Consider the following 15650-nt stretch of genomic DNA (forward strand, 5'->3'; position numbering starts at 1 on the left):
GCTTGTAGCAGAAGATCAGTGATCTGCATCAATTAGCCAGACGGAGAAGGCAATGGCTCAGACATTCTCCGGATTCCTTTGTTGCTGGGGATGATAGGCAGGAGGCAAATTATTACCGTCAGCTGCAAGCTGCAGGGGAGGTGAAAGCTGCAGGAAATGTCCATTCCGCCTTCCAAGGAACAGCTGCAGGGCTGACTCAAGGTCGGGAAGCAAAACCTTATCTACATCCAGCTAACTCTTTCATCAACGTGGATACACCTCACACGATGTTCTTTCCTGCTCCTCCATTTTTACTGTGAAAATCAGGAGCCCATTCTGTACCAAACAATAACAACTTTGACGAGGCAGCACCTTTCGACGAAACAGGCCCTTCGGTCCACCGAGTCCGCGCCGACCAGCGATCACGGCATGCACTACACCCTGGGGACAATTTACAATTTTTACCGAAGACAATTAACCTACAAAATCTGTATGTCTTTGGAGTGTGGGAGGAAACCTGAGCACCTAGAGAAAACCCACTTGGTCGCAAGGAGAACGTACAAATTCCTAACGGACAGCACCCGTAGTCAGGATTGAACCCTGGTCTCTGGCACCGTAAGGCAGAAACTCTACCGTTGCGCCACCATGCCACGCCTCTCTATGAGAAAGTGAGATTGAGATGGGGGAAGATGGTAGACGGAGCACTGAGATAAGGAACACTAGGATTGGAATTCATGGCCGGAACTTTGGTAAGCTGAACACAGCAAACAGAGGATTGATCTTGGGAAATAGAACATTGAAGGGAGCATTAACAAATGGGACTTTTTAGGGAAAGACAATGGGAGCAGGCACTTTGTGGGGAAGTTTCACTTGAGAGGAAAAAGGGAAGGTGCAAAATGAGATGTTGGGAGAACGGAATTGGAGCTTAGACATCGGGAAGAGACACAGAATTGGGACACTCAGTGAAGGGATATTTGGAATGGGGCTACTGTATGAGAAACGAGGCATCAGGTGAATAGACATTAAGAAAAGGTACGTTTGTAAGATTGATATTTGGAGAAGGAACATAGGCAGATGGGTTGCAGAGAACAGGAACATTTGGAGAAGAGAGAATGAGAAAATATTTATTGGGGGATGGGGGATGGGAAAATATATACTTTTAATAAAGTTTTAAACATTGAAAAAACTTTTAAAAGAAGATCAAACAACTTAAACATATCTGTATTATGAGCTTAGCCCCTTATGCCTCATTTCCCTCCAATGAGTCCTCATTGTCAGGCAGATTCCTTGCCAAGCAATTGCCAAAGCTTTGTACTTTTTCCCTAAATTAGCCAAAAATAAAAGCATATTCAGGAAAAACTCAGCAAACATCTCTCCACATATTTAAGCCTTTGGTTCCCAGGAAGAGCTGCACCAAATGACTTGTATCATTGACATACAGAACCTCAGTATTTAATAACCTGCCTCCCCTTTATCTCAAATTACTTTTTCTGTGTTTGAGAGATTAAAGGGCCTGTCCCACTATACGAGTTTACCCAAGAGCTCTCCCGAATTAAAAAAAAATCAAACTCGTGGTACTTAGAATGCACGTAGCGGGTACGTCAGAGATCAGGGTGTCTCTTAGCGGCTTGTAACGCTAACGGCAGGTACTCGGGAAACGCGGTAAGCTCGTGAAGTTTTTTCAACATGTTGCTACCTACGAGCGGCTATTACCATAATTATCCGAGTTCGAATCAGGGGAAACTCGGGAGAACTCTTGAATGACCTCTTACAGTGGGACAGGCCCTTAAGGGACTCTGCATTTAGTTTAGTTTAGTTTAGAGATACAGTGCAGAAACAGGCCCTTCGGCCCACAGAGTCCGTGCCGACCCACAGATTAACACTACCCTACACACACTAGTGACAATTTACATTTATACCAAACCAAATAACGTACAAACCTGTACGTCCTTGGAGAGTGGGAGGAAACTGACGATCCCAGAGAAAACCTATGTGGTCATGAGGAGAACGTACATACTCCATGCAGACAGCACCCGTAGTCGGGATCGAACCCAGGTCCCTGGCGCTGTAAGGCAGCAACTCTACCGCTATGCCACCTTGCCGACATATGGTGTGAGCTCACAAATATCCTTTGCTTGTGATTGTCGATGGTCACCCAGAGCATCCAACAAGCCATCGCTAGTGTACAGCATCAGTGACTCGGGTTCAATCCTGACCTCGGGTGCTGTATGTATGGATTTTATAACTTCTCCCCGTGATCGTGTGGGTTTTTCCCAGGTGCACCAGTTTCATTCCACATTCCAAAGACGTACAGGTTTGTAGGTTAATTGGCTTCGGTAAAAATTAGCCCTAGTGTGCAAGATGGGGCTAGTGTATGGGGATAGACATTCGGCCTGGACTGAGTGGGTCGATGGGCCTGCTTCCCCAGTGTATCTCTAAACTAAACTAGCAATGGCTGCCTCGCCAACAATCTGTCTGTCCTTTCTTCTTTTTGTTATTTTTAGTATGTGTTAAAAAACATGTTTTAGTGTTCCTTGGTTTGTCTTATGTGGGGGTGGGATGGGGGGGGAAATTTTATAACGTATCGTATCTCCGTCCGCACTGCGGCCTAACATCGGGGAGTTGGTAGTCTTTCATGGAAACCGACCTGGCGCTCCAAGCTGCGGGAGTCTGCGGGACTTTAACATTGCGATCCCTTTGCTGGGGATCAAAGCTCCAACCGTGGGGCCTGTGGACTTTAACATCATGAAGCCCCGCGGTCTCCGGTAAGAAGAGGCCAATTCGGGAGCTCCATGCAGCCGAGAGAGTTTCAACCGCCCCATAGCGGGAGTTTCGATCACCCCGAAGGGGGCTTCGATTGTCAGCTGCGGGGGCTTTGACTGCCCCGACCGCGGGGGAACAAATAGAAAGAAGCTTGAAATTTATTGCCTTCCATCAAGGTGAGGAATGTGGAATTCACTGTATTGGATGTTTATGTTAACATTTATGTAGTTGCGTGGCATGTTGCATTTCACTTAGTATGGCTGTATGGTAACTCAAATGTACCTTAATTGGTACAAGTGACAATAAACTGACCTTAAAACCTTGAAATTATGCAATGGATGTCCCCACTGTAACGTGACCATTACCTCATGCCGTGCTAAGGTGTGAGTCTTTCTTGAAGACTGAACCAGCAACATTCAAACTTGCAGGAAGGAGCTAAACTGATACCAGTAATGTCAATTAATGCGAAATAATGGGGAATGATGAGTTGTGGCTTTATGCCAAATATAATCTCTTTGTTTGAATCTGGCTTTTCACCGTTGTAATTAAAATAAGGCCAAAATCCGAACAGAATTCATAATTAAAATGGCAATCATCACACAGGCAAATAGAACGTTATAGAAAATCAATGAGAGCTCAGGCTCAAGGCAATTAGCTTCCACTATTCTGCTAATCAGAGCTAATAAGGAAGCTTATTATACCGGTGGAAATAGCTGAGAGGTGAAACTTCATAACGATCTAAATCGAATGGGGGAGGGGCGGAGAGGAGGGGAAGAGAGCTGAGGAGAGAGAGAAGGGGGAGAGAGAGAAGGGAGAAGAGGGGAGAGAGAAGGGAGAGAGAGAGAAGAGAGAGAGAGAGAGAAGGGGAAGGGAGAGAGGGGGGGAGAGAGAGAGGGGGGGGAAGATAGAGGAGGGGAAGAGAGAGGAGAGAGAGAAGGGGAGAGAGAAGGGAGGGAGAGAGGCAGAGAGAGAGAAGGGAGAAAGAGAGAGAGAGAGAGGGGGGGGAGAGAGAGAGAGAGAGAGGAGGGGGAGAGAGAGAAAGAGAGAGAGAGGAGGAGAGAGAGAGAGGAGGAGAGAGAGGAGGGGGAGAGAGAGAAGGAAGAGAGAGAAGAGGGGAAAGGGAAGGGGGAGACGGGAGCATGGTCCTTTTCCCACACAAGCCATAGGTGACTGGGCAATCCGAACCCAAGCATCAAGTTGAAAGCGGCCGAAGGTGCGCATCCCTCGGGGCAGCCCCCACTCTCCCACGGCCACCCTCCGAGGGCTGTGGGTCGGGTGGAGCGGAGGTGTGGGACAATGTTCATCCCTCCACAGTGATGTGATGGACGCGGGGGTCTGGACCAATCGCTGACAAGTCCCGGCCCCGGCAACGTCATGTCCGTTATTGGACGTTTCTGTTTTCGGGTAGGTGGCGTTTCGACAGAGCAGCCATTCGATAAGTTTGCTTTTAGGCGACGCAGCTTTTCGGTTCGTTGGCTTTTACGCATCCCGCTCTTTCAGTTAGTTTGCATTTAGGCATCCCATCCTTTCTGTTAGTAGGCATTTCGTCTTTGTACTCTTTTGGTTTATTGGCGTTTCGGCCTCGATTCGATTCGGTTCTTTGGCTTCGACTTCTTTGCTTCGGCTTCCCGTCCACCGGCGCCACGTCCGTGTACCGTTGTTGTCTGTCCCACTCCTGAGATATTGCTGCATCTTTAATGATACCCAGTTGGCCACATGCCTTTATTGTTTGCCACAGGAGGTCAGCAGATCTATTATTACAGATGATCAGAGAGAACACTTTATTTTCTATGGTACAGAAATATAAATTAGGAGCACGAAACTGTTATAAACTTAAAATAGTGTCTAGTATTGTAGAATGCATCTCACAAGGAACAGGAAACAAGAAATAGGTTCTGAACTACATAGACTTGGGGCATTGGGTTTTTTTTTTTTTTTCTTTTCAAAGACTTTAATTGGCACAAACAAATGATACAAAACATCAAATCATATACAAAAATTACACTATATCAAGTATCATTATAATACAAGATTGCACTCATTTTTCACAATACTCTCAACCCCACACGGTGACAAGCGCCCACGGAAGGCGTCCAGAGTTCCCGTGGACACCGCGTGTTCCCTCTCCATGGACACACGTGCACGGACGTAGGCCCGAAATAGGCTCTCTCTCTCGCTCTCCCTCTCCCTATACACACGCATACATATATATACACATACACACATATGTGTGTAATATATATGTAATATGTGCATGTGTGTGTGTAAATAAATAAATAAAACACTCTTGAAATAAAAGCAACTGAACTGGTATCCTGAGAAGATCTGCAAATCCTGGTTCGGGTGCAAAACCAGAAGATGCTGTAAGCATTCAGCAGGTCAGGAAGCAATGTGTGGAAGGAGAGACAGTTAATGTTTCGACCTGAAGCGACAATTATTTCTCCTTCCACAGACGCTGCCTGACCTGGTGAATGTACCGTAGACCACACTTTCTAGTTTGATTCCAGCTTTCCCCACACTTGGAGTTATCTTTGATGTCCTTTCCCTGTGTATGAAACGGGGGATATCCCTGCTTCGGCAGAGTTCGGATACAGGACAGTGGCGATGCAATTTAATGGCGAGGCCATCTTGGCAGGGCCAAATTTCCCATTCTATTTCACACACTTGGCGGTGCTGATGGGATCACAGGATGAAACTGGAACTTGTCACCAAGGAAAAAAAACTGATCAGAAACACTGAATGAACGCTGTCAGCACATATAAGTGTCTTGAGTTTGAAAGGAGAGGGCACCATTTTGCAGAGCAATCTTGTCAATTCTATGCCGGCTTCTCAACAGATGGGAGTGACAAGAAGTCTATTGCCTGTTCTACGTTTTCTGTTTATGTCTTGGTAACATTCAGTTTGAGGAGCTGTTCTTTGATGAGTCAAAGTGGAGCCAGTTAATGAAAAAAACAGAGGGACAAAAAAGCCTGGAACACGAACAAAGATGCGAGCTACTGTATGTGTGAACAAACAACAAAATGTTTGCATATATTGATTGTGCTTCTGTCAAATATGATCCAGCAAGATCAGAGATGTGGATTATTTTTGTGTACACCTTTGGAATGTAAATGCACAAGCATTCTTGGTCACGTGTAGGAACTGCCATTTGATAGTCAACGTGAGGCTGAAACTGAAGTAACCACGGATGTTTACAGCTTTTTCACTTATGACTGATCGACACCCACTGGGAACAAGGCAGAAGTAATATCCACAGAAGAAAAGGGCAGTACGGTGGCGCAGTGGTAGGGTTGCTGCCTTTCAGTGCTTACAGCGCCAGAGACCCGGGTTCGATCCTGACCACGGGTGCTTGTCTGCACATTCTCCCCCGTGACCTGCATGGGTTTTCTCCGATAACTTCGGTTTCCTCCCACACTCCAAAGACGCACAGATTTAAGGGCTTGGTTGAATTGTAAAAATTGTCCCTAGTGTGTGTGTGTGTTGTGTGGGATAGTGTTAATGTGCAGGGATCGCTGGTCAGTGCAGGCTCGATGGGCCGAAGGGCCTGTTTCCGCGCTGTACCTCTAAACTAAAAAAAAACCTGCTTAAATTGCAATTAGCTTGTCGTGACAGTAAACCCAGAAATCAAAAACTATTCCAACTCCTTGATCCCCATTATACCTCATCCACATTCTATTTAATCCAGAATCAGGCAGGGGATAATGGCAAGGAAACAAAGGAGTTACGTTCCTCAAAGCAAGTTGACAACGACGATCATCAAACTACCCCAAGGCTCCATTCCTCTGCTTCCATCCCAGAGGGGTAACAGCAAACAGGGACATATTGGATCGTATAATTTTTCCCCAGCATTATTCTTCTGCAAATATTACTGCGGTAATCTCATTCCACTTTGATTAATTTTACCTGCAGCCGATGTAGCAAGATACAATGCACCCAAACCAAACTTTATTTAATTACTGCTATGCAATAAAGTTGTGCGGGAAGGGAATTGCTCAGAGCTGTAAGCAGCCCATTTTAAAGTAATAGAAAACAATATTTCTGTCTCTCCGGAGGCCAGGGTTGTGATGTAAGTCTGAATAATGGATGAATTATCCTCATACTATGTTACAACATCAGGATCTGAAAATACCAGCACAGGTTGAGCCCACTCTATTATTGTTAATGGTAGAGGGAAGTTCATATTCTTCCAGAACATGGGAATTGTTAGATGATAAACACCAATCTCCATCGTATTTGGCTTTTACCTTCCAAGTGGTCTCATGATACACTGACAGGGTAGTTGTTGACTGATTATAGATATTAATCTTTCTCAGTTCTCCACAGCAGACCCAAGTGAAAGGGAAAACCCCGGAACTAGAGAGCTTTGGGAACTGTGGACTCATAGCCACATCTTCCTTTTTGTTTAGTTTTGTTTTGTTTAGTTTAGAGATACAGCGCGGAAACAGGCCCTTTCGGCCCACCGGGTCCGCGCCGACCAGCGATCCCCGCACATTAACACTGTCCTATACCCACTAGGGACAATTTTTACATTTGCCTCTTAAGGATGGAGCAGTCACCACATGTCATGTTTCGAACAGAATGAATCTTCAAATGGCCCAGAGGATAAGAAAGTGCCGAGGTCAAAATAATTATAAACTTCTCCATTTGTTTAATCCAATTTAATTGTTAATTATTAATCCTGCGCCCGATTGCCCGGAATGATTTGTGAGAAATCTCAACCTGTACTGGTGTATGTAGATTAGTTTTCTGAGATTCAGTTTAAAGCACACTTGGGGGAGAGTTAGAAACTGTAAAACATAATACATATAATTAATGGAATAAATAAGGTTTCAAAACTTCCTTATCAAGCCCAAGCTAATAGAGGGATAATGTTAAATGTATTTTAAAGGTCAGGAAAGATGTCTCCTTAAAGCAATAGGAGGGGAATCGATCCAACCAATTTCAGTAGCTTCAATAAGAATGACAAGATGCTTTGAGGGGCATGAAGACTGAACGGTGGCTGTGTGAGTTCAAGTTCAAGGGTCGATGTGTCTAATCAGGGCATCATTCGTTCTCCCCGTGACCGCGTGGGTTTTCACTGAGGACTTTGATTTCCTCCCACACTACAAAGACGTACAGGTTTGTAGGTTAATCAGCTTGATAAAATTGCAAACAATTGTCCCGAGTGTGTGTTGGATAGTGTTAGGGCGCGGGGATCGCTGGTCGGCGCGGACTCGGTGGGTCGAATTGCCTGTTTTTACTCTGTATATCTAAACTAGACTAACCTACTTTAAAAATTCGCATCAACATTGAGATGTCTCCAGGAAGCCATAGTACTGACTGTGATCTTTGGCAAATTACGAAAAGGATTTACGTCAAGTTGAGTCTCGGTCAATGTATGCAATTCCTGGTGGGTCCCGCTATTTCCTGTAAATCAGTGCCATGGCAAGATGTTGCATGGAACAAAGAGAATATTGCAAGGACAGGGAAAGTTTTAGTTGATAGAACGCTGGGATTTACCAACTGACGATTGACATTTCGCAGTGAAGCAGGCAGCTTACAACCCAGCGGTATGAATATTGATTTCTCTAACTTCAAATAACCCTTGCATCCCCTCTCTCACCGTCTCTCCCCCACCCTAATCATTGTACTAGTTCCACCGTCGTCCTGATGAGTTTCAATGTCTGTATAATTCACTTTCACCTGGCCCACAGCTAAAGATGGCCTAGTTCCTTTATGGTCGTTACCTTTATGGAATATCTTTCATTCATTTGTTCTATATCTGTCAATATCACCGTCCATATCTCTTGTTCCCCTTTCCCCCGAATCTCAGTCTGGAGAAGGGTCTCGACCCGAAACGTCACCTATTCCGTTTCTCCAGAGATGCTGGCTGACCAGCTTCGTGTGACTATCTGAAGGTTGACATTTGCAGATAGTATAAATAAAAGGTATTTTAGGAAATAGCATGATTTTTTTTAATAGATATCACTTTGTGGCATTCCTCGACACCTGCGGAGATACAGGTATGACATCGTTAACACCTCAATAACAGCTTGCAAAACAATTGCAGTTCCTCTGAGTACCTTGCGATCAAACACAGAATAAATAGATTGCAAATTAATCTGGGAATAAACAGCAATTTCTACTGATTTTGATTAATTCACGATGACTGCACTTGAATGATGAGCAACAATGCGAAGAACAGAATAAAACAATTCATGTCAATTCGTCAGCAAATTAACTTAGTGCTTTCTGAGATTCTACAAATGTAAAATAATGATTCAATTGCAACACATGGATGAACAAAAGCAACAGTCTTCATTCACTCATGATGTACATTTACCGAAGAAAATAGCCAAAAGGCCTGGATGGAGTGAATGTGGAGGGGATGTTTCCACTTGTGGCAGAGTCGAGGACCATCAATTAAAAGAAGTACCTTCAAATAGGAGATGAGGAAGAATTTGCTTAGACAGAGGGTGGTGAATCAATGGAATTCATTGCCACAGATGGCTGTGGAGGCCAATGGATGTTTTTAAGGCAGAGATTGACAGATTCTTGATTAATAAGAGTGTCAGGGGTTATGGGGAGAAGGCAGGAGAATGGGGTTGAGAGGGACAGATAGATCAGCCATGATTGAATGGCCGATTAGAATGATGGTCACATAGTGTAATGGTCTAATTCTGCTCCTAGAACTTATGAACTTATTAAAGCAAAAATTAAAGAACAGCTGGAGGTACTCAGTTGTAGGAAGGAACTGCAGATGCTGGTTTAAACTGAAGATAGACGCAAAATGCTGGAGTAACTCAGTGGGACTGGCAGCATTTCTGGATAGAAGATTGGATAGCAACTTCTGTCCACAGATGCTGCCTGTCCTGCTGACTTACTCCAGCATTTTGTGTCTATCTGTAGCAGTAGGTACTCAATGGGTCAGGCAGCATCTGAGGAGGGGAATGGACGATGTTTTGGGTTGAGACCCTTCATCTAGACTGAAAGATCAAGAAACAAAAGATCAGTCATAGCAAAACTGTGCATGAAATGAACAGAGGATTGGATGAAATCCCCCTATTCATGGGAATAAAGCAGGACTTTATTCCTATGAATAAACCATGGGTTTTCTCCAAGATCTTCGGTTTCCTCCAACACTCCAAAGATGTACAGGTTTGTAGGTTAATTAGCTTGGAAAATGTAAAAATCAATTGCCCCTAGTGTGTGTAGGATAGTGTTAATGTGCGGGGACCGTTGGTTGGTGTGTACCCGGTGGGCTGCAGGGTCTGTTTCCATGCTGTATCTTTAATCTAAATAAACTAAACTAAACTGGATGAGCAACAATTAGAACCCACATTAAACTTCTTTTCTCATTGTCATAGAGCCATACAGCATGGAAACAGGCCCTCCAGCCCAGCTTGTCCATGCCAACCAAGTTGCCCCATCTACACTAGTCCCACCTGCCCATGTTTGGCCCATAACCCTCAAAACATTTCCCATCCATGTACCTATCCAAATGTTTTTTAACCGCTGTTGCAGTTTCTGCCACAGATTCACAATTTATGACTCTTTGGCCCTCTGACTTCAACGACTTGGCCTCCACAACTCTCTGGGGCAGGGGATTCCTGAGATTCACCATCCTCCACAACACAGAGATTTCCAGACATGTTGGTTTTAAATGGGACAGCCCCTTGCGATGAAACCATGTCCCTTCATTCCAGACTTTCCCATTAGTGAAGATGTCGCAATACCTTCCCTTTAGGATCTTAGATGTTCCGATCGGTTTGCTCAATATATACATACATCTCGAATATAGAGCTGCCAAGATACCCCACGATTTCATACTGCATGGTCTTTATTCCCCAAGTCCCTCAGTGCCTAACAAGAATTGAGTAGAACCCCAATAATTATGTTTTAATTACAACAGTAGACAGATACATGGATAGGACAGGCTTGGAGGGATATGGACCAAACGCAGGCAGGTGGGACTAGTGTAGCTGGGACATTGTTGGCTGGTGTGGGCAAGTTGGGCCGAAGGGCCTGTCTCCACACTGTATCACTCTATGACTCTATGACAAACCATGAACAAAGAACCTTGGTGTCAAGCTTTTTTGGTGAGCCAATGTGTGTATTTATCAATCCAGTGCAATTTCTGCACAAAATTAATTCACTTGATGCTGAACTTAACTGACAACGTACACTTAGATTCCAATGGAGCTTCACACTAAATAGTTGTTTTATTTTTTATTTTGATAATGACAGTTTCCCTAATTAGAGTCAATCACTCACAGGAGCTGCTGCTGAAATGGAGCTTGTAAAAACCTTAACGGGAGTAAAAGGGAAAACATTCCGATGTGTCATAACAGTTATCGGCAATTATAAATGACAATGATGAAAATGAGCTCAACAAGCACACACACACATCAATGAAATGGAAGGCATGGATTAACCTTTTGTAGGTCTGGAAGGATGTAGAGCAGTCATGTCTGTCGATGATACAAGTGTATCGTTAGATTTGGGCAACTTTGCAAAAGCAGAATAGTCAGTGCGCAATCGGAGTTGGATTGTCTGGCCTAGAACAGTACATGGGTCTAGAACCAATGTCCGTGTCGAACCCGGGTCTCTGCCGCTGCAAGGCAGCAACTCTACCACTGCGCCACCGTGTCGCCCGGTCATGCTTTAAGCAATGCTTAAAGTCTTCTCTTCATTAAGTCTGCCTTACACGAGGCAGCAAAGCGCAGAAGATTGTCCGTGAGCTTTGATTGATCTTTCCGCAATAACGAGTCCAGATTTTGCCAATACTCTCGGCAACCTTTTCTCACCAACTGCAAGGAGCATTGATTTCATTTCCTTCTCCAGCCCTTGGAGCGGAGATTTTGATCTTTTAATGTAACATTGAGACAAGGTTAGCGTTGACAAGGAGCATATCGCACTGTGGATCTGTGTATTCCTACAGATGGAGTTTCAATGTTCTCCATTCCATCAAATCAGAAACCATACAACTCTGCAGTGACTGCCATCTCTCAGGAGATGGCACCAGATTGGAAATGTGCAGTATGAAGTAGTTAAATCTATTGTTTAATCACTCAACTACCTGTAAGACAAATCAAACTACACAAATATAAATCATACTATCTTATCTCTGGGTCTTGGCTCCGCAGAATATAACTGAGGGCTGGTGAACAGTTTGATAAATGACCAACTCTTTAATCGACAATTCTACCATGTGCTCTCCTCACCTCCTATCACACAATACACTTCTCTCTACTTCCTCACCCTCAACAACTTTCCTCTCCTCCCATTTCCTCCAAACACAAGGCGTAGCTATGGGCACGCGCATGGGCCCCAGCTACGCCTGCCTCTTTGTCGGGTACGTCGAACAATCCTTGTTCAATACGTACCAGGGCCCCATCCCCGACCTCTACCTCCGTTACATTGACGACTGCTTTGGGGCCACCTCCTGCACCCACACACAACTGACTGACTTCATCCACTTCACCACCAACTTCCATCCGGCACTCAATACACCTGGACCATCTCCGACACTTCCTTACCATTCCTTGACCTCACCATCTCCATCGCAGGGGACAGACTTCTGACCGACATACACTACAAACCCACTGACTCGCATGGCTATCTGGACTACACGTCTTCCCACCCTGCCCCCTGTAAAGACACCATCCCCTACTCCCAATTCCTCGGCATACGCCGCATCTGTTCCCAGGATGAGACGTTCCACACCAGGGCATCGGAAATGTCCTCGCTCTACAGGGAACGGGGATTCCCCTCCTCCACCATAAATGAGGTTCGCACCAGGGTCTCTTCCATACCCCGCAACACTGCTCTCTCTCCCCATCCCCGCACTCGCAACAAGGGCAGAGTCCCCCTAGTCCTCGCCTTTCACCCCACCAGCCGGCAAATACAACAAATAATCCTCCGCCATTGCCGCCACCTCCCACGTGACCCCACCACTCGCCACATCTTCCCATCTCCCCCTATGTCTGCCTTCCGCAAAGACTGCTCGCTCCGCACTCCCTTGTCATTTCTTCCCTTCCCTCCCGTACCACCCCCTAACCGGGCACTTTCCGTTGCAACAGCAAGAAATGCAACACCTGTCCCTTCACCTCCCCCCTCGACTCCATTCAAGGACCCAAGCAGTCGTTCCAGGTGCGACAAAGGTTCACCTGTATCTCCTCCAACCTCATCTACTGCATCCGCTGCTCTAGATGTCAGCTGATTTACATCGGTGAGACTAAGCGGAGGTTGGGCGATCGTTTCGCCGAACACCTCCGCTCAGTCCGCAATAATCAACCTGAACTCCCGGTGGCTCAGCACTTCAACTCCCCCTCCCATTCACAATCCGACCTCTCTGTCCTGGGTCTCCTCCATTGCCAGAGTGAGCAACACCGGAAATTGGAGGAACAGCACCACATATTCCGCCTGGGTAGCTTGCGTCCGGTTGGCAAGAACATTGAATTCTCCCAATTTTGCTAGCCCTTACTGTCTCCTCCCCTTCCTTAACCCTCGAGCTGCCTCCTCCCATCCCCCCGCCCTCGGGCTGCTCCTCCTCCCTTTTTCCTTCCTTCTCCCCCCCACCCCCCATCAGTCTGAAGAAGGGTTTCGGCCCGAAACGTCACCTATTTCCTTTGCTCCATAGATGCTGCTGCACCCGCTGAGTTTCTCCAGCATTTTTGTGTACCCACTTCTCTCTATGGTCACTTACTGCAATGTCATTGTAATTGATTTCCACATAGATTGACGATAATCTGGCCCATGATGCTAACATCATACGATACGATACGATAGAACTTTATTTATCCCAGGAGGGAAATTGATCTGCCGACAGTCATAAAAACACAAGATACATGAAACATTAAATTAAAGTGATTGTCACAGTCTGCCCTCTCCACATTCTCATCCACTTCACCTCCCGGTACTTTTCCACCGGTCACTCCTTCTCCTCACCTGCCTGCCACTCCCCTCTCATCAGCCCAACTCTCCTCACCTGTTGCACTCAGTTGCCTCTAATCACCTATTAACCCGGTATATAGACTCTCCTCACCGTTCACACAGTGCCAGATTGTTCTCAGCATTCATGCAAGACTCTCCAGCGATTTCCCGACTGCCTACACGGATTCGAACCTGCCCGCCCCTGACCATTCCGTCCTGTCGTCTTCCCGGATATCACCTCAGCCTTCTGTCCCCGACCACGGCCTTCGTCCCGTACCTCCTGGTTTCTGTCTGCCTCTCTCCTGGGCTGTTTGGTGTATCCCTGCAACGGCTCCTCGACTTCCTGCCTGGCTTCGACTCTCCTTTCGTCTGTCCCTCGCTGGTTTGTTTGCATCGTGTGTTGGATCTCCTGGTTACCGGACCTTCTGCTACCCCAGACTACGTCTCCTGCCTGCCCCTCTTCGGAACCCTCGCTCAATCCTGAGCCTCTGTGTGAGTACGGTGTACCCATTCCTGTGTTTCTACTCTGTGCTGCTATTGGGCTATTGGGTCCAAGCTATACCCGTTAGAGTGATGGGTGAAAAGGATTGGGGATGTGCAAAGATTGAGGAGTTGGGGGAGGAGAGGAGGAGTCGGTCTCAGTCTACCACATGACAGAAAGGGTGGGGTTATACAGTTTGATAGCCACAGGGAAGAAGGATCTCCTGTGGCGTTCTGTCCTGCATCTTGGTGGAACCAGTCTGATGCTGAAGTTGCCTCAATCCTCAGATTGACCAGTGTGTCATGGAGGGGGTGAGCTGTTTTGTCCAGGATGATGAGTTTGTTAATCCTATTGGCACCTGTGGCCTTCGCCCTGCTGCCCCATCACAGGGCAGTGAAGAAGATGGCACTGGTAGGGCATCGGCAGCATCTTGCTGCAAACTTTGAAGGAGCAGAGCCTTCTCACACAGGACACAGACGATTCTGGCCCTTCTTGTTCAGGGCCTCAGCGCTCCTGGGCTAGTCCAGTTTACTGTCCAGGTAAACTCCAAGGTATTTGTACTCCTTGGTAAACTGCACAACCACACCATTGATGGAGACGGGACAGGACTGGTCCTCTCCTCCTAAAATATCCTAATCTATGATGAGTTTGTTAATCCTGTTGGCATCCGCGGCCATGATGAAGCCCAGTGAGGTTCTTGACTGACTGTTGTAAAGTTTACCGCCCGTCTGCCGTCTCTAGTTGGACAGCAGTGACTCCAAGCCTGAGCCCTTCTTCCCTAGTCCGTGCTTTTCAACTTGGTGTGATAAGAGGAAGGAAGACGCAATGCGCTGGAGGAAGTCAGCGGGTCAAGTCATCTGTGGAATGAAAGTGGTGGTCGACATTACAGATCAAGATGCAGCGAATGTAGATAAGCTGCAGAAATGGGCGGAGAAATGGCAGATGGTGTTTAACCCGAGCAAGTATGAGGCGTTGCATTTTGGGAGGTTGAATGTAAGGATAAAGTATACAGTTAATAGCAAGTCCCTTAACAGCAATGATGGGGATGGAGTGGGATCTTGGAGTCCAAGTACATAGTTCACTAAAGGTGGCAGCACAAGTAGATAAGTGGGACAGGGGTCATAGGCCTGGTGACTTTGGCATCAAGGGGCTGTGGTCTGCGGAGCTTCTATCCGCGGGCATGGCGTGGACTTACCATCCGGAGTTTGGGATCCCGTGCTGGGGATCGCCGGAGAAGAGCCCCGACTGCCGGTCTGCGGCCTATAACATCCTGAAGCTGCGGTCTCCGGTAAGAAAGTGGCCGTTTCGGGCACTCCAAGCTGCAGAGTGTGTTCGAACGTCCCGATGTCGGTGTTTGGATCATTCCAACAAGAGGACCTGTACATCCGGCCGTCCGTAGCGGCGACTGCGGAGGGTTTATGGCCCCCGACCACGGATGTACAAAGGACAAAGGAGGAGGACTGACTTGACTTTGTTGCCTGCCACCATAGTGAAGAATGCTGTGGTGGATGTT

Source organism: Leucoraja erinacea, chromosome 30 (assembly GCF_028641065.1).
Source record: "Leucoraja erinacea ecotype New England chromosome 30, Leri_hhj_1, whole genome shotgun sequence".
Classification (NCBI taxonomy): Eukaryota; Metazoa; Chordata; class Chondrichthyes; order Rajiformes; family Rajidae; genus Leucoraja; species Leucoraja erinaceus.